Source organism: Hyperolius riggenbachi, chromosome 4 (genome assembly GCF_040937935.1).
Source record: "Hyperolius riggenbachi isolate aHypRig1 chromosome 4, aHypRig1.pri, whole genome shotgun sequence".
NCBI lineage: Eukaryota > Metazoa > Chordata > Amphibia > Anura > Hyperoliidae > Hyperolius > Hyperolius riggenbachi.
This window is the reverse complement of record NC_090649.1, coordinates 89415789-89436742: the sequence shown is the minus strand read 5'-3', so window position 1 is coordinate 89436742 and position 20954 is coordinate 89415789.

The following is a 20954-nucleotide window of genomic DNA, read 5'->3' as shown; positions in this document are numbered from 1 at the left end:
GGCATGCGCCACCTCGCCAACCCGAAGCTGCCCCCCGAATGTTTAATGTGCCCCCACGGAGCCCAGTGCACTCCATACATTGCCTGTCCACGGCCTTCACTCCCTCTGAGGGAGCCCAGAGCAAGCGGCAACTGCGGACAGCTAAGGTGCACTGGGCACCAGGGGACAGTGAAAACATTAGGGGGGACAGCGTCGGGGGTTTTGTTGCGTTCATAGCTCATCCCCATATTGCTCGCCCTTACCACGGCGCACCCAATTGAGCAAATCGGCCCTACATCTTGCAGCCTCTTCAACCACAAAATGCAACCAATTTTGGCACGAAAATGGTCGCATTGTTGGTTGGGCATGCACTTGGGGGCACCGATTTTCATACGGTTCCAATTAAAATAGTCAAATTGATGGTCGATCAGCCACCAAGTCTACTGATGTATGGCCACCTTTACTCCATGAAGAAAGGTCTCCGATCACTAAGTGCTTCATAGAACTTCCTGTTTACACAGGAAGTTCCATAAAGCACTTAGTGATCGGAGACCGGCCAGAAGGAGGTATGTGCTCAGCTTGCCTGCCGCCGCCACCGCGGCTGCCACGAGCACCACCAATGATTGCTTGCAGGAGGGGAGCGCTAAGAGGAGAGCCCGAGGTGAGGGAGGGGGGGGGATTTCTCCCCTCCCCACCGATCTGCGGCCACAGCTCTCCTCTTATGCTGCGACCCCTCCTGCCCCCAAAAAGCCCCTGAGAGGGCCCGGGGGGGGGGGGGGGGGAGGGGGTGCCGGAATTTTTTTTGCAGGGGGGCCTGGGGCTTTCTAGGTACGCCCCTGCCTCCAACCCTCCAAAACGGCCTGAGCGAGCCCGGGGGAGGGGGCACTCAGAAATTCTGCAGGTGTCCCGGTGGAGCCTAGTTACGCCCCTGTTTAAGAGTAGATAGTATACTAGAATGATGCAAGGAATAGGATGAAAAATTGGTCAACAAGGTGACAAAGTACATGGCAAGTCCACTGTTTTTCTAATAACCTACCTTGCAGGAATCTTTTTATTCTCTAGTTAAATAATGCAGCATATACAACAACATTGTCTGTAACAACTGCTATGACTGTGATTAATATATTTATCCAAATACATTTTTTCTTCATGGAGTAAAGGTGGCCATACATCAGTAGACTTGGTGGCTTGGTGGCAATTTCCCCCCTCCCCACCGATCTGCGGCCACAGCTCTCCTCTTATGCTGCGACCCCTCCCGCCCCCAAAAAGTCCCCGAGCGGGCCCTTGGGGGGCCCCGGGCCCCCCCGGGACGGCAGGGGTCGCATACCCTATTGTTACGCCAGTGGTTGGAGGGGACGCCCCACAAAACGGCTCCGAGCGGGCCCCAGGGTGGGGGCTGGGCCCCCCCCCCGCGGGGGCAGGGGCTGCAGGCCCTATTGTTACGCCAGCGCTCTTAAATAATCTCATTAATTTATTTGTTTTGCAGAGATTATCAGAAGATACGGTTAAGGGCTTGTTCACACCTAGGGCGTTTTTGCCCTTTTACAAGCGCCGTCGATTTTGAAAATTGCCCCATAAAGCTTGTGCAATGATTCCCTATGAGAGTGTTCTCATCTGCCCGGTTCGTTTCCAATCCGATCAGCAAAGTACTGCCTGTACCATTTTCTGAGCGTTTTTGCTCAATAGAAGGTATAGGGAAATCGCAAAGCACTTGAACAAGCACTTTGTATAGCAATTTTCCCAGCGCTTTGATGAATAAATACATTTAATTTATTCATTTCCGGATCACAGACTTCACTTCCAGACTTGCGTCAGAAAGTAAAAAAAAAGTTGAATCGCTCTGCAAAAGCGCTTGGAAAAGCGCTTTATAAAAATAGCAGCACCCACCAGAGTGCCAGGAGGGAGAGAAAAATCACCCAAAAAATAAAAAAATCGCTGGCGTCAGCAATTTCGATTTTAGATTTGAACAAAATTGGCAGAAATTGGCAATTTTAGATTTGAACAAGATTGGCAGAAAAAACAAAAAAAATGTTGCCCCATATTTATAGCCATGCGTTGCAAATCTAGAAGAAGTACTTCTTCCATTTCAGCAGAATATTTCAGAAAAAAGTGCCAACTAGAGATGGCCCGAACGGTTCGCCGGCGAATGGTTCCTGGCGCACTTCGGTGGTTCGCATTTGTGGAGAACCGCAAACTTTTCCGGACGTTCGATTCGCCCCCATAGTGCATCATAAGGGTCAACTTTGACCCTCTACATCACAGTCAGCAGAAACATTGTAGCCAATCAGGCTACACTATCTCCTGGAGCCCCACCCCCCTTATAAAAGGTTATAAAAGGCAGGCAGCGTCAGGCATTGGACTCACTCATGTGCCTGCAGTAATCAGAGAAGGGAGAGCTGCTGTGCAGAGACCTATAGGGAAAGCTTAGTTAGGCTCTTGTAGACTTCTTAGCTTGCTCCTTGCTGATTCTTATTGCTAAAAAAAGCACCCCTCAACAGCTCTTTTGAGAGCTAATCTTGTTCTTGTGATCTATTTTTTTTTAATGTGTGGCCCACTTGCATTATATACAGCCCTGTCAGTCAGTCGCAGCTGGCCTTTGGCCCCTTGGTGGTATAATTATTACTATTGTGCCAGGTGCACATTGTAATACCCATCACTGCATATACCTACCAGTTGTTCACTTCAGTGCACCCACCTACCTACGTGAGCACACGCAGTGTCACTGTGCCTGTCCGGTACCTGTCTGTGTGTGACAGGTGCACATTGTAATACCCATCACTGCATATACCTACCTGTTGTTCACAGTGCACCCACCTACCTATGTGAGTGCACGCAGTGTGACATTTAATACCACCAGTCACTGTACCTGTTCACGGTACATGTGTGTGACAGGTGCACATTTGTAATACCCATCACTGCATATACCTACCTGTTGTGTTCAGTGCACCCACTTACCTATTTGAGTGCATGCAGTGTGATATACCACTCTGTACATACCTGTTAACTGCACCTGTGTGACTGCACATTGTATTAGTCAAGTCAGTGCATACCTTTCACTTCATCCCCCCCGATATGAACAAAATGGACAAAACAGGTAGAGGCAGAGGTAGAGGCAGACCCAGAGGAAGACCACCCAGCAGGTCTGTGCGAGGTCGTGCTGATGTCATTTTGTGCGGCCCTGGTCCAAAGTACAGTGCTCAGAAGAAGGCACATCCCATCAACTCCCAAGATTGTCAGGACGTGGTTGACTATTTAACAAAGAACACCACATCTTCCACAGCCACCAGCACTACTACAAGCACCACATCCGCTGCATTTGACAGTTTGCAGGAGTTATTTGGTGGGGAAATTACTGATGCACAGCCATTATTGTTACAACCAGATGAAGGCGCTAAGCAAGTTACACCACCTCATATGTCTGAGTTAGGCGACACTATGGACGTAAGGTGTGAGCAGGAGGATGATGAAGTACCTGCTGTTGGTGCAGTTTTGGAGGTGTCTGAGGCAAGCGAAGCTGGGCAGCATGATTATGATGATGACGATGATACGGATGCCACGTGTGTTCCTAACAGAGGAGATGAACAGGGGGACAGTTCAGAGGGGGAGTCAGAGAGGAGTAGGAGGAGACGAGTTCTTGAAAGAAGCAGGGGGAGCTCGTCATCAGAAACAGGGCCTCCATAACACCTGAGCAGTGCCACAGGCTGATTGCCTCCATGCCACGCCGCATTGAAGCAGTCATTTCTGCAAAAGGATTCCCGACCAAGTATTGAGAGCATAACTGAACATAATTATTTGAAAGTTGACTTTTTTTGTTATAAAAACACTTTTCTTTTATTGGTTGCATGAAATATGCTAATTTTTTGAGATAGGAAATTTGGGTTTTCATGAGCTGTATGCCAAAATCATCAATATTAAAACAATAAAAGGCTTGAACTACTTCAGTTGTAGTGTAATGAATCTAAAATATATGAATGTCTAATGTTTATCAGTACATTACAGAAAATAATGAACTTTATCACAATATGCTAATTTTTTGAGAAGATCCTGTATTTGCATATTTAGTAGCAGTGCATTGTGGGTAACCACACATGTTCACTTATAGCTGAATTATTGCATATTTCCTTCTGTTTTAGGAAGGCAAATTACACCAAGCTTTTTTTTTTTAGTAGGAGGTCTTTTTGGTCCCTTTTATCCCCCTATACAATCCGAGTGGTTTGGGTCACCCTGAGCTGCTTGGTTACTCTGTTGTACTGTCCAATCCCTATCTCATACAGCCATATCAATCTCTGCCATGTACTGATGAGGACCAAAAGTCTGAAACAGGCTGTCACATGTGGGTTTGATATGACTGTGTAAAATTCAAAGCTATATGGTTTCTATACACCAGCAGCTCTGGATGCTTGCTTAGCTTACAAGAAGGAAAAGGGGTAATAAGCATATTTAGTAGCAGTGCATTGTGGTGGGTAACCACAAATGTTCACTTATAGCTGAATTATTGCAGATTTCCTTCTGTTTTAAAAAGGCAAATTACACCAATACAGTGTGCGGCATTGCAGGAAGTGACGACAGTGGTACGCACGATGGAACATGGAAGAGGTGAGTCATCCCCGCCCGCTGCCTCTTACTAATAGTGGCGGCTGCTACTGTGCTTAAAGAGACTCCGTAACAAAAATTGCATCCTGTTTTTTATCATCCTACAAGTTCCAAAAGCTATTCTAATGTGTTCTGGCTTACTGCAGCACTTTCTGCTATCACAGTCTCTGTAATAAATCAATGTATCTTTCCCCTGTCAGACTTGTCGGCCTGTGTCTGGAAGGCTGCCAAGTTCTTCAGTGTTGTGGTTCTGCTATGAACTCCCCCTTCCAGGCCCCTCTATGCACACTGCCTGTGTATTATTTAGATTAGGGCAGCTTCTCTCTTCTCTCTTATCTTTTACAAGCTGGATAAATCGTCCTCTGAGCTGGCTGGGCTTTCACATACTGAGGAATTAGACAAGGGCAAAGCTGTTTGCAGGAAGAAAAGAGCAGCCTGAAACTTCAGTGCATGAGAGATGCAGGGGGAAAGAAACACACAATGATCTCTTGAGATTCAAAAGGAAGGGTGTATACAGCCTGCTTGTGTATGGATGTATTTTCTATGTGTGGACATACTGTACATCAACCTACTTCCTGTTTTGGTGGCCATTTTGTTTGTTTATAAACAAACTTTTTAAAACTGTTTTTAACCACTTTTAATGCGGCGAGGAGCGGCGAAATTGTGACAGAGGGTAATAGGAGATGTCCCCTAATGCACTGGTATGTTTACTTTTGTGCGCTTTTAACAATACAGATTCTCTTTAAGCAGGAGGGGGTGCGCACATGGGGGACACAAGTGAGGGGGGGGGTTCCTGCTGAGCTTAAGCTGGAGGGGGAGCGCACATGGGAGACCCAATTGAGGTAGGGGGGTCCAACCCCCCCTCCCCGCCACTGTGCCCAATACCCCCTTCCTGCCCTCTACCCTATTATGCAGCGTATGCTACGCCGCGGGTCGGCTAGTTTCTCTAAAAAGGCGAAACCAAAACTGTACCATGAAGTTGAGAGGCAAGTGGTGTCATCTCTGGCACACAGCGTTGGGTCAAGGGTCCACCTGACCACGGATGCCTGGTCTGCCAAGCACGGTTAGGGCAGGTACATTACTTGGTGACCGATGGGAAGCAGGGAGTACAAGGCTGTGCAGCGGACCAACTTGTAACACCTCCACGGCTTGTAGGCAGTCCTCCTGCCACCTCCTCTTCTTCTGCTACATCCTCTTCGCTGTTATCATCCTCCTCCTCCTTGGCTGAGTGGCAGTTCAACTCTACTGGTGCTGCGATCTCCTCTCCAGCTACACAGCCCCAGCTCTCCAGGGCCTATGCTGCATGCCAGGTACGACGGTGTCATGCCATCTTAGACATGTCTTGCCTCAAAGCGGAGAGTCACACTGGAGCAGCTCTTCTGGCTGCTCTTAACAAACAGGTGCATCAGTGGATGATCCCGCACCAGCTGTTTGCGGTGCGTTACACAGTGAGTTTGGTGTGTCAGTGTAAAGCAGTACTCTAATTACACACCCTGATTGATGTATACACATGCAAGATGTTTTAAAGCACTTTAGGCCTCCAATTTAGCATTCAATGTGATTTCTGCCCTTAAAATGCTGCTTTGCGTCAAATCCAGTGGCCAGCATAAATGTTTCTAGTTTTCAAAGTTCGCCTCCCCATTGAAGTCTATTGCAGTTTGCGGAGGTTCGCGTTCGCAGTTTGCAAACCCAAAAATCAGAGGTTCGGGCCATCTCTAGTGCCAACCTGGTCCTGTATGATCAGCCTGGCACAATATTATACAGTAAAACACAGTTCAAGATCAAGAACTCTGTATATTAACAGGATAATTCAACAGAATAATCGCCATTCACCCCAGAAGACACTGGCACAATATAAATTCAAAACATTAATAATTGACGGGGTTCTATATTTATGTCTGGGAAATGCATTCTCTTGTACAAGAAATGTATGTAATATATTTATGAAAAATGTAATGTAGAGGCTCGTTTCTCAGTCAAGACCCACATCGACCCTTATTCAATCCACTTTTTCTCCTAGGTTTTCTCCTAGGAGATAATTTTTCATCTTCTCTTAAAAATAACTTTTCAGTACTTTGCAATTAAAAAAAGTACCCAAAATTTGGTGAAAATGTACTATTAACCATTTATGCCGCCTGGACGTGAGGATCACTGTGCTGTGCTGCTGCTGCAGCGCTTAGGAGCACTCCTGCGCGCGTGCGCCCATGCCTCCCCCTGTTAGCCTGTAGCTCAATGAATGGGAATATAGTTCCCATTCATCGATCTAAGTCCCCGGCAGAAAAAAACAAAGGCTTCTCATCAGAGGCTGTGGCCTTTATAAAAAAAAAAAAGTTTACCGTCATCTTAGTGCTTCCTGGAAGCAAGTTCTCGCTTCCAGGACAAAAAAAAAAAATCTCACTGTGGCCATCTTGTGGCCAAATAGTAATACTACATCTACATACATTTTTTAACAAAATAAACCCACTTTATTACATTTAAAATTAACTGTTTAACTCCCACACCAAAAATTACCCAAATACAATTTTTAATGGAAAAAAATGACAATAAAAAAAAACATAGATAGTTACCTAAGGGTCTGAACTTTTTCAATATTCATATGAAGAAGGTATATTACGAAAAATTTTTAAATTATAACCTTGTAAATAGTGATGGACGCAAAGCTGAAAAAATGCACCTTTATTTCCAAATAAAATATTGGCACCATACATTGTGATAGGGACAACATTTAAATGGTGTAATTACCGAGACAAATGGGCAAATAAAATACATAGGTTTTAATTATGGTAGCATGTATTATTTTAACCTCCTTGCCGGTTATCCCGAGCTCAGCTCGGGGTAACCTGCGCAGGAGGATTTCTCAGGCCCCGCTGGGCCGATTTGCATAATTTTTTTTGTTACAAGCAGCTAGCACGTTGCTAGCTGCTTGTAACACCCGATCGCCGCTGCTCGCCGCCGATCCACTGCTATCCGCAATGTCGCGCCCCCCCCCCCCCCTCCAGACCCCTTGCGCAGCCTGGCCAATCAGGGCCAGGCAGCGCTGAGGGGTGGCCCGGGATTCCCGCCCCGTCGCCCTGCAGGAAATCCTGTTCTCAACGGGATTTCTTGCATACTCTGATCGCCGAAGGCGATCGGAGTGGGTGGGGGGATGCCGCCGCTCAGCGGCTATCATGTAGCGAGCCCTGGGCTCGCTACATGATTTAAAAAAATAAAAAAAAAGTTCCACGCTGCCTCCTTGCCGGATTTTTTAGACCGGCAAGGAGGTTAAAGCTATAATGGCCGAAAACTGAGAAATAATGCATTTTTTCAATTTTTTTTTAATATTCTAGTAAAAATGCATTTAGAAAAAAAAAATTCTTAGCAAAATGTACCACCCAAAGAAAGCCTAATTGGTGGTGGAAAAAAAAATATAGATCAATTCATTGTGATAAGAAGTGATAAAGTTATTGGCGAATGAATGGGAGGTGAAAATTGATTTTTATCGACTGATATGTTTATTTAGTGTGAAACGTTCATCTTTGGTTCCCTTTAAACCCAGAAGATCAGCTCGACAATTGTGGTTTACAAGTCAAAGGCAAATTTAGGAGTAGAGATGGCCCGAACCTCCAATTTTCGGTTCGCGAACCGAGTTCGCGAACCTCCACAAACGTTCACGAACATGCAAACTTTTGGCATTCCACACCGCTGAGCCACCCTGGGGTGTGGGCACTATGGTGGCGTCAGCAACTGACGTTTAAGGGCATGTTGGCTGGCTGTACATAGGTGGCGATACATGGCGACGAACACTGCCACCAGCTGTTTCTGACGACGAGCTCCCCCTGCTTCTTTCAGCAACTCGTCTCCTCCTACTCCTCTCTGACTCCCCCTCTGAATTGTCCCCTTGGTCATTGTGTCTCTTAGGATCCCACGTGCAATCCATGGCAGTATCATCATCATAATCATCCTCCCCAGCTTCGCTTGTATCAGACACCTCCTCCTCACACCTTACGTCCATAGTGTCGTCTAACTCAGACATATGAGGTGGCTCTGGCTCAGCGCTTTCATCTGGTTGTAACAATAATGGGTGTGAATCAGTGATTTCCCCACCAAATAACTCAACGTGTCAAATGTAGCGGATGTGGTACTTGGAGTAGCGCTGATGGATGCGAAAGATAAGGTGTTCTGTATTAAATAGTCACCCACGTCCTAACAATCTTGGGAGTTGATGGGACGTGCCTTCTTCTGAGCACTTTACTTTGGGCCAGGGCCGCACAAAATCACGTCAGCACGACTTCAAACAGACCTGCTGGGTGGCCTGCCTCTGGGTCTGCCCCTGCCTCTGCCTCTACCTGTTTTATCCATATCCGGGGGGGGGGGTGAAGTGAAAGGTATGCACTGACTTGACTAATACAATGTGCAGTCACACAGATGCAGTGAAAGGTAGCAGTGACTGGTATTACATTACAATGTGCAGCTGTCACACAGGTGCAGTTAACAGGTATGCATGGACTGGTATACTAAACAGCGTGCGGTCACACAGGTGCAGTGAACTGGTAGCAGTGACTGGTATTACAATACAATGTGCAGCTGTCACACAGGTGCAGTTAACAGGTATGCACGGGCTGGTATACAAACAGCTTGCGGTCACACAGGTGCAGTGAACAGGTATGCAGGGATTGGTATTACAAATGTGCAGCTGTCACACACAGGTACAGTGAACAGGTGCAATGACTGGTGGTCTTTGCAGTCTTTGCAGTGTTTAGGACAAGCATGTTATCCTTACACCAGTTGCAGATTCGCTCAATCTCACTGCGGTAGGTGCTCTCGTCCTCACCACTGATGAGACCGAGGATGGTGGTGTCATCCGCAAATTTAATTACCTTAACGCAGTCAGCAGATGAGACACATCTGTTAGTATACAGGGAAAACAGGATCGGAGACAGTACACAGCCCTGGGGGGCGCCGGTATTTGTGGTCCTCATTCGGGAGAGACAGCTGTCAAGTTTAACCTGTTGCATCCTGTTTGTGAGGAAGTCCTTGATCCAGGCGCGGAGATTTTAATCAAGCCCGAGTTGCGCTAGGTTGCTATACAGGATGTTCGGGCAGATCATATTAAAAGCAGAGCTGAAGTCTAGGAAGAGGGTTCTGGCATAGGTGTTGGGTCTGTCCAGATATTCCATGATGAATGCCAGACTGATGTTGATCGCATCCTCTATGGACCTGTTTGTCCTGTATGCAAATTGAAGTGGATCTAGGAGAGCATCGGTGGAGTTTTTCAGATGAGCGAGGACCAGTTTTTCAAGGATCTTCATGACAGTTGAGGTAAGGGCCACGGGTCTGTAATTGTTGAGGTCCAAGACACCTGTTTTTTTGGGTACTGGTATGATAGTGGACCTTTTGAGGCAGGAGGGTACTTTGCCAGCCGACAGGGAATTCTGAAAAATGGCAGTCAGTACAGGGGCTAGCTGGCTAGCGCAGGATCTCAGGCACATAGATGACACGCAATCTGGGCCAGAGGCTTTCCTAGGGTTAAGTTTTTGGAGGTGCCTGAGTATGTCAGTCACCTGGACTTCTGCTGGTGCTGGGAGGGCACTGCCAGTACTAGGAGAGATGGACGTGGGGGGGGGGGGGGGGGGTGCCCAGTGGGTGGCCCTCAGGTCTCCTACATGCATTGGTTGATGTTCAAACCTGCAGTAGAATTCGTTGAGTTTTTCTGCTAGTTCGAGACTCGGGGGTGCATGTTGAGGAGAGGGTTTGAAATTTGTGGCTGCCGAAGACCTTGCCAGACTTCCCGTGCGTTGTTTGAACGAAGGCGGAGTCTCAGCTTGTTGGAGTAGGCCCTCTTTGCATCGCTAAGTTCGCGCTTAAGGGTATATCTGGCTGCCTTGAACTCCTCTGGTGTACCGGTCTTGTGCGCTTCTTCCTTGATTTTCCAGAGCCGACGTAGCCTGCCGTTAAACCAGGGCTTGTTGTTAGGGTAGACCTTGAAGGTTTTTGTGGGGATGCACAGCTCCTCGCAGAAGGTGAGGTAGGAGATGACGTTCTCTGTCCATTCCTCCAGGCAGGCTGACTCGAGGGTCGCCCAGTCGGTGCAGTCAAAGCAGGCCTGTAGATGTAGCTTAGCTTCTTCCGTCCACTTTCTCACAGTCCTGAGGACTGGCTTAGATGATTCAAGGTGCCTTCTATAGGTGGGTATTAGATGGGTAAGGCAGTGGTCAGAGTTGCCTAGGGGAGCCTGTTGAATAGGGTCATATAATAAGGAGCACAGTAATAAAAAACAGTATGATTGTGAGGCAGTATAATAAAGATCCCTATTATAAGGGTGCACTATAATTGTGAGAACAATATTAAGAAACACTACCTCAAGTTATTGTAATAGGGAGCACTAAAGAGGAGGAACATGGAATGAAAGGTTAAACAAGGAGGCCGTTACAGTTAATAAAGTTTTTAACCACACATTCTTTTAAGAACAATGCCCCATGCAAAATAAATAAATAAAACTCCCTCTGCTAATATAGGGGTTCCCTGAGATCCAAAAAAAATATTTCAAGGATTCCTCCAGGGTGAAAAGATTAAGACAGCTCTACAGGGTGCATGAGGCTCTACAGCAGGAGTGTCAAACTCAAATACAAAGTGGACCGAAATTGAACACTGGGACCTAGTCGCAGGCCAACCCTTATTGTCTTCTGGACACTTTCCTCCATTATAAAGTTCCCTGGTGTTTAATGCCTCCTCTCCAACCCCTATACAGTTCCCCGGAGTCTAGTCCTCCCCAGTACAATTCTCTGGTGTCTAGTTGTCCTCCGTCCCCTATACAGTTCCCTGGTATTTAGTGGGCCCCAACGACCCCTATACAGTTCCTTAATGTTTAGTGCTTTCCCCCTACATCCCTCAAATGGCTTTCCTGGTGTTCTAAGGCTTCACCACAATTATAGCTTCCCTGGTGGTCTAGAGTGGGCCAAACACAATGCAAAGTAGGGAAACCATTTGGGGGCCAAATTTAATGACTCTGAGGGCCATATTTGGCCCACGGGCCAGAGTTTGACATGTATGCTCTACAGGTAATTATCTTTGGCAACAAACATCTAGGGTCTCTGTGTAGCTAAAGGGTAAGCAGCTGGGGGAATAAGAACAATCTGACATCTGCAAAGTAGTGAGGATCAGTTTTACAAGATGCAATATTTTATTAGATCTGGACCTTGAGGCAATAAGCTTTTTTCTTTATTTTAATCAATAAAATACCATTTCCAACCAGAGCATACAACATTTGCTCAAAATAATTGTCATTTTTTTAACCAACATCAATATTAACATTAACATTGTAATATTACCTTTATTCATCTGTGGAATTATACTACTGTAAATTGTAGTTCTGGTGAATTGATTCGAATGTCTGGCCAATTTCTGATTTGACTTTGCCCGCTGGAAGTCTTAACTAGTTACTACATCAAGTGTGGTATATCTATGTCCCGCAGGACTTCCTCTGAAGTCCCAGGGACATAGATATTCATCTTCTGCCGCTGCACACTCCTACTCGTTCCCGCACTCACTCACGAGTGCTCTCTCATCATTTCCCATTAGGGGGGAGATCAGTGAAAAGGAAAAAGCAGTTTCCATTCATTGATCCAAGTCCCCATGTCAATGATCGTCGACATCAATCAGGTGCCTGTGGTCATTGTAACAAACACGGTAACACATACACCCGTTACTTCCTGTTCATGTACTAAATAGTAAAATTACACCTACATACATTTTTTTTATAAAAATTGCATATATCTCCCACTACAATTAACCCCTTACCACCCCCACTCTCCCATAGTGACTAAAAAAATAATAGTTTGCATATTAAAAAAAAATGACATAAAAATAAAAAAGTTACAATAGGGACTCAAATTTAATTTAAAATGTATGTCATGAGGGTATATTATATTATTACATAATTATAACATCATTTAAATGGTGGAATGACCGAGACAAATGGGCAAATAAAATATGTGGGTTTTAATTACAGTAGCATGTATTATTTTAAAATTATAATAGCTGCAATCTGAGAAGTAATTAATTTGTTCAATTTTTATTATTATTAAAATGCATGTAGAATAAAATAATTCTTAGCATAATGTACCACCCAAAGAAAGCCTAATTGGTGGGGGAAAAAAAATATAAATCATTTAGTTGAGATAAGTAGTGATAAAGTTATTGGGGAATGAATGGAAGGAGCGCTGAAAGGTGAAAATTGCTCTGGTCCTTAAGGAGAAAAAACCCTTCAGTGGTCAACTTGTTAAACATTATGCCCCGTTTGAGCAGGCAAGTCCTAATTGATGGGCCCCTTTAGAAATAAGTGACGAGAAGAGTTCATACATAGCACAAATGCTACATGACGACTAAAGGACAAACTAATTGAAAATGATTAAAAACTGGCTGCCATAAATAGATTCAGTTTTCTTTTAATAAACGTTTATATAATACTGCGTTTGACTTCCTGTCCATTTATAAGCCTTGAGATGGATAACCATAAAACTATCCATATGCAAATGTAGACCAAGACTTTAGTGTCCCGGCTGCGTGTTTGATTGATAGGTCTCTTCAGTGTAATCAGAGTTTATTGTAGTGTGTGCAGTAATGAATTTCAGGAATAGTTATAGCGTCAAAAAGTGTTTCCGCCATATTTCTTCTAGCCATTAATCTTTTACACAGGACTGCACCGCGTTCCATGTCACAATGTCACTTTTCAAAGGAAAGTCATCTCCGGCAAACATGAAAAGAAATGCATTACTTCTGTCTGAGTGGCTGATGACCCAGACAGGTTCGGTGTACAAGGCTGTTGTGTGTTTTGCTGCTGATATTTTTCAGCAAGACAAACAGGATCATAGAGAAAGTAAACTGTTTATCATGCAGCTTTTCTTTTACTCTCAGGCTAGCGAGCGTGTGGCATGTCATTATTTTTCCTTATGTTTTGCCAATCCTTGTTAATTGGACGACTGGAAAGTATTTTGCTTTGGAACGCGGGGTAAAAAGTTTATTTATTTGGTGAGCTGTTTGACAACTTTTCATCAGTGTCTTAAGCTGGCCACTAACGGTCCAATTTCTAGCGAAAAATCGTTCGAGCGATCAGAAATTCTGATCGGACGAAAAATCGTTCACTACACCATCAACTAACCAATCATTGCTTCCTATCTATCACGATCACCAAGAAAATCCAAATTTTCGTTCGACGAAAATTCATTCGGGCGACATTTTTTTCACTCGTTCATAATCGATTGTGTCCACCAATGGAGATTATTTACAACCAATCCGATCAGAATTTCTGATTGCTCGAACGATTTTTCGCTAGAAATTGGACTGTTAGTGGCCAGCTTAAAGGTGACCACCGATGCTACAATTTTACAGTTTGAGCTTACTGCAATTCAATGATGAGCAAAAATGCCGATATTCTTTTTGCATTCATTGTAATAAATAAAATAATGTAACATTCGACTTTTGAGTGAAAGTTGTCATTAAAAAATTTTTTGTAATGAGCTTGTGATTTTTTTATGAATTTTTGCCCTGAGATTAATTTACCAGTAACAATTTTCATAATTTTTTTTCACGGTAAAAATAAAAATTTTTCATGTTTTCTGTGAATTTTCCATATTGCAAAAATACAAATTTTTTATGATTATTTTCACAAAATCAAAATAGTGAGAATTCACAAGCAACATTTCTGCAATTCAATGAAAACTATCGGTAGTACAGAAAGCTCAAAATGTTTTTTTTTTTCAAAGCGACCAAGAAATCTGATCGTTTTTCCTGTTTTTTTTCTTAATTTTTTTTTTTAAATTAGACATCTTGGAAAATTTAGACAAATTTTACCAATAGTTGTGTGGAGTGGGATAGGTTGTCAAATCGTATTCAATCTTAATACATTTTATGTAACTATTCAGTACATAGTATAAAAACAAGGAACACCAAGAGCCCCAATAGTGTAATATGTACTGGTAAATGGTTACTAGATAGAGTAAATATTAACACTCACAAACCATAGTTCCCATTAGGCAACCACTGTAAAGGCAGGTGGGGAGATTTTCCTGACCCCACTCAGGAATAAGAAGTCGCTCTCTGTAGATGAGAAAAAAGGGGGTTCAACCCTCCACCCAGGATGGACTCAATATTATGCAGGAGAACAGAGGCGCCAAAGGGATAAAAGGAAGCTAAATGAGCTTAAAAACCAAATTACTGTATTAAAGACAGTCAATATATTTTATTTATGAACTCCAAATATGCAAAGGCAATAACAACTAGAGATGAGCGTAATGACCTAATTACGATTTCGCGAAATTTCGCGTAATTAGTGTAATTACGATTATGGCCGTAAGTACATAATCGTAATGAAGAAGGATTTCGCGAAATTTCGCGTAAGCGTAATTTTCGCGTAATTTTCGCATTACAATGGTTATTTGTTCATGCCGTAATTTCGCATTAAACGCTACCGTAATTTCGCGTTAAACCGTAACGCTCCGTATAATATAAAAAAGCCGCCGACTTTAAGGGTTAATAGCAAAGCCCCCTTAAATGCTAAGAGCCTCAAATTTGGAGAATATATTAAGGAGATCAGGAGGAATAAGAGGAAATTTTTTTTTTCAAAAAGACCTTATAGTTTTTGAGAAAATCGATGTTAAAGTTTCAAAGTAAAAATGTATACATTTAAAAACCCGCCGACTTTAACGGTTAATAGCAAAGCCTGCTTAAAGTTTAGGAACACCAAAATGAGAAAATCGATTTTTAAGTTTCAAGGACAAAAATGTCTTTTAAATGCGGAAAATGTCAGTTTTTTTTGCACAGGTAACAATAGTGTATTATTTTCATAGATTCCCCCAAGTGGGAAGAGTTTTACTTACTTCGTTCTGAGTGTGGGAAATATAAAAAAAAAACGACGTGGGGTCCCCCCTCCCAGACCTCTTTAACCCCTTGTCCCCCATGCAGGCTGGGATAGCCAGAATGCGGAGCACCGGCCGCGTGGGGCTCCGCACCCTGACTATACCAGCCCGCATGGTCCATGGATTGGGGGGGTCTCGGAAGGGGAGGGGCAGCCAAGCTTTCCCCTCCCCCTCCGAGCCCTTGTCCAATCCAAGGACAAGGGGCTCTTCTCCACCTCCGATGGGCGGTGGAGGTGGAGGCCGCGATTTCCTGGGTGGGGGGTTCATGGTGGAATCTGGGAGTCCACCATGAACCCCCCACCCAGGAAATCGCGGCCTCCACCTCCACCGCCCATCGGAGGTGGAGAAGAGCCCCTTGTCCTTGGATTGGACAAGGGCTCGGAGGGGGAGGGGAAAGCTTGGCTGCCCCTCCCCTTCCGAGACCCCCCAATCCATGGACCATGCGGGCTGGTATAGTCAGGGTGCGGAGCCCCACGCGGCCGGTGCTCCGCATTCTGGCTATCCCAGCCTGCATGGGGGACAAGGGGTTAAAGAGGTCTGGGAGGGGGGACCCCACGTCGTTTTTTTTTTATATTTCCCACACTCAGAACGAAGTATGTAAAACTCTTCCCACTTGGGGGAATCTATGAAAATAATACACTATTGTTACCTGTGCAAAAAAAACTGACATTTTCCGCATTTAAAAGACATTTTTGTCCTTGAAACTTAAAAATCGATTTTCTCAAAAACTATAAGGTCTTTTTGAAAAAAAAATTTTTCCTCTTATTCCCACTGATCCCCTTAATATACCCTAGGAATTTGGTGTTCCTAAACTTTAAGCAGGCTTTGCTATTAACCGTTAAAGTCGGCGGGTTTTTAAATGTATACATTTTTACTTTGAAACTTTAACATTGATTTTCTCAAAAACTATAAGGTCTTTTTGAAAAAAAATTTTTTCCTCTTATTCCTCCTGATCTCCTTAATATATTCTCCAAATTTGAGGCTCTTAGCATTTAAGGGGGCTTTGCTATTAACCCTTAAAGTCGGCGGCTTTTTTATATTATACGGAGCGTTACGGTTTAACGCGAAATTACGGTAGCGTTTAATGCGAAATTACGGCATGAACGAAACGCGAAATTTCGCGTTGAAAATTACGCTTACGGTATTTTCAATTACGATTTTAATGGCAATTTCGCTACGCTAATTTCGCATCGTAATCGCAAATTTCGCATGCGTAATTATAGTAATGCGAAATTACGAAAATTTCAGCTCAACTCTAATAACAACGGAGCAATAGCATATGTGGTCAGTAGAAGAGCCAGGCACCTCTGAGAGAGCCAGGCACTTAAGAGGTGCCTGGCTCTTCTATTGACCACATATGCTATTGACCACATATGCTATCCACATATGCTACTGACCACATATGCTATCCAAGTAATGACAGGATAACTACGCCCACTATTATTTGGCTGTATGGATCAAGGGGTGAGTGGATATGTACTTGTCAGATTTCTTTCCTTTTAAGCAATTCCAGTTACCTGGCTATCCTGCTGATCCTCTGTCTCTAGTACTTTTAGCCTTTCACCCTGAACAAGAATATGCAGATCAGGTGTTTCTGACATTATTGTCAGATTTGGGAAGATTAGCTGCATACTTGTTTCTGGTGTTATTCAGACACTACTGCAGCTAAATAGATCAGCAGGGCTGCCAGGGAACTGGTATTGTTTAAAAGGACGTTATATATACCTACATCGAATAAACGCACACCGAAATTTGGGTGCCAGATATCCCCAGATTCCGCAATACCATAGCAAATATCAGTAATTATACTGACATTCTACTACACCTAATTCTCAAACGAAACCCTCCCCTATCTATGCCTAAAAATAACCACCCCCACCTACTCCTAACACTAACCCTATATATGCCTAACACTAATCATCCCCCAGAGTTCAGCTTCAATGTAGGCAAACTCTGGTGCACTACTGCTCCTAGCGATCGGCTATACAGCCACTCAACCTCTGCAGCAGCCCAATAATTAAGACGCTCAGTGTTCAGCTGTAGTGTAGCCGAACTGCAGTGCAACACTGGTTGCACTCTTACTATAGGCACCATCCACCACTGCTGTAGTGTAGCCGAACTGCAGTGCAACACTGGTTGCACTCTTACTATGGGCACCATCCACCACTGCTGTAGTGTAGCCGAACTGCAGTGCAACACTGGTTGCACTCTTACTATGGGCACCATCCACCACTGCTGTAGTGTAGCCGAACTGCAGTGCAACACTGGTTGCACTCTTACTATGGGCACCATCCACCACTGCTGTAGTGTAGCCGAACTGCAGTGCAGCACTGGTTGCACTATTACTATAGGCACCATCCACCACTGCTGTTTTTGGGCCACAACAGTAAACTTAGGCACCATAGTTCCTCCCCACAAAAATAAAAAAAAGAAATAGCTGGCTCCTCTGTCAACAAAAACAGTGGCTGTAGTGTATACATCTCTTATTTGTAGCCACTGCTTTAGGTGCCAAATAGGCTTGATTATTGACATAAAAACAAAAGTTTGCTTTCTTAAAACAGAAAGAATTTTCGATAATTCAGTTTGGAGTGAGCTTGAGATGTCTCCCAGGGCACCAATGCTGAATATATGCAAATTAACCATTGTTACCCTTAGAAGATTGGGTTATTCTGGCTCTGTACAAATTAACAAGCTGAAACATCATTGCATTCCAGCGGTTCTGGAGGTGTGTTTAGCTTCTAAGGGTAGAATGGTTAATTTGCATATATTCAGCAGTGTTGCACTGGGCGACATTTCAAGCTCACTCCAACCTGAATTATCGCAAATTCTTTCTGTTTTAAGAAAGCAAACTTTTGTTTTTCTTAGCATCGTAGTAAGGGGGCTTTTAGGACCATTGTAGTCCCTTACACACTCCAATGAGTTCTTGGTCACCATGAGCTTGCTGGTTAGTCTGTACCTCTCGGTGTTACAAGCCCTACTCCATAGAGCCAAATGAATACATGCCATGCACTGATGAGGATCAAACAATCTAAATCAGGCTGTGCATCACTGCTCAGCTTTTTGGCTAGGACCAAGTGTGTTGGTACTTGCTTGGTTTTGGCCAGAGGGTTTAGTGTGGGGTCTCCTTTTGGGGGCCCCAGGAAGATCAGAGAGGCGAAGGTGGTCTGGTGTGCTGTGAAAATGACAGACTTTAAAAAGTCGCTGAGGATTCGTTTCCAAAAGGAGATCGGGATGAGAATGGTGGCTGTTGATGTCGTGACGGAGATTCTTGGTGTCCAGGTAATGAATATTTATGCGATGCTAGATTTTTTGGATATGGGCCAATACGTTATTTCCTTTTTTTCAGAGGAACGCTGCCTGGCTGTTTTTGAAAATTGGAAGATGGTGAAGGCTGAGGGGAGATATCCTGTATTGGAGAAGATTGATGTGGATTTACTGTTTGATGCAAGGGTTAAATACCTGACTGTTCACCTGTTTAATCCTTTCTTGGAGACTCATGTTATTAGGTCTTTCCTGAAGCAATATTTGCAGTGAGATAGGAAATACTGTGAAGCTGAAGAATTTGTATGGCATGTATTGCAGTAAATTGAAGTTTGAGGTGAAGTTGAAGCCAGATCCGGATGGTTATGGTGGTACTGTACACCCCCCTGCAGCTTTTACAGTGGCGGGTGAAATGTGCACCATAAGCTACCAGGGGCAGCCAAAGTACTGCCGTTATTGCTATATGTACGGGCATATGAGGGAGCATTGCCCTAACGAGGATACCTGCAGGTTCTGCAGACAGAGGGGTCACCAGGCTTATCAATGTTCAGCCCCCCCCCCCCCCGTATGTGTGATCTTTGTGGGGCGGCTGAACATCTAGCCAAGGACTGCTCGCTGAGTAGGGGAGGAGTCTCTTCTCCTATGCTGAGGCTGCGAAGGAGGGGAGGAGTTGGTTTGGGAAGTGGGGTGAGCGTTCTGTACCTACCGATGTTACTACTGTAATTACAGAGGATATGGAGGTGTCTGAGAAGGTGGCTGAGGAGAGTGTGGGTGTGGCTGAGCTGGCTGCAGAGCCTGTGGAGTTGCGTGACAGTGTTGTGGGGAGTGGAGTGACTGTTGGGGGGATTGGTGAGGGGACGAGTGAGTTAGCTGCTGATTTCAGTGTGGCTGCAGTGAGTGAGGAAAGCAAGATGGCGCCTGAGGAGTCTGGAGATGGCTGGGGGTGGGGCCAAGGCCCGTGTGTTCTGGTGATTGATTCTGTGGCTGTAGAGCGAGTGGAGAGTCCTGTGCGTGGTGAGGATGTTGGGGTGAGTGGGGCGAGTGGTGGAGAGAAAGGTGTGGTGGATAAAACTGTGTCTGACAGTGTGGAAGTCTCTGTGAAGCCGAGTGGAGATGGCGGGGGCGTGGTCTGGAGCGAGAGGCGTTTCCTGATATGCAAAGTGGTGGGCGTGGTGATGTGACGGTCTCAGATGCTGGTGTGAGCAGTGTGGAGGCATCTGGTGAGGGGATGGCTGCCCGGAAAGCTGGTGAAGATGACAGGGTGGTTGCAGGTGCTGAGGAGTCTGTAGAGAAAGCCAAGATTGAAGTGCAGCAGGTGGGAGTGCTGGGACTCATAGTTCCACGGAGGAGAAGGGGTTGGAGCTAGGTGTCAGAGTAGGCAGGAGAAAGGGAAAGTGAGTGATAGTGATCAGCAGGGGGCAGGAGAGGGCTGATCTGGTGTAGTGAAGGAATCTGTGCAGATGGAGGAGGTGCTTCCGTTCTCTAGCAGCAGGGCCGGCCCGCTCATGAGGTGGGGTGAAACATTTGCCTCAGGCGGCAGATCTGGGGGGGGACGGCACCCGCCTGTCCATGGATGCTGAGGGCCGCCCGCCGAGCTGGAGGGGTAGCTGGCAGAAAGGGGGTATTGGGCCGAGTGGTGGGGTGGGGTGTGGTGGGGTGGGGTGGGGTGGGGTGGGGGGGGGGGTCGGACCCCCCCCCCCTCGCCTGGGTCCCCCGATCTGCGCTCCTCCTCCAGCATTAAGTACCAGCCTGCATATGATGAAGAGGCAACGGGCGGGGGAATCACTCACCTCTTCCGCGTTCCATCGTGTGCTCCACTGACGTCACTTCCGGCAACACCGCCCCCTGTATTGTAAGTGGACGGCCTTGCAGGAAGTGACGTCAGTGGAGCGTACGATGGAACACGGAAGAGGTGAGCGATTCCCCCGCCCATTGCCTCTTCATTATATGCAGGCTGGTACTTAACGCTGGAGGAGGAGGAGCGCAGATCGGGGGACCCAGGCGAGAGACCCCCTTTCTGCCAGCTACACTCCAGCTCAGCGATTTTTTCTAATTTTGCTTCAGGCGGCAAAAAGTCTAGGGCCAGCCCTGTCTAGCAGTCTTGGAAGTCCATCAAATTGAGGAGAGATTATGGAGTTGGTAGAAGCTCAGTGTGTTGAGGCGGAGGTGAGTTTTATGGAGTTGCAGAAAGATTTGGAGGCGAGTGATTCTAGTGAGCAGGAGGGGTGG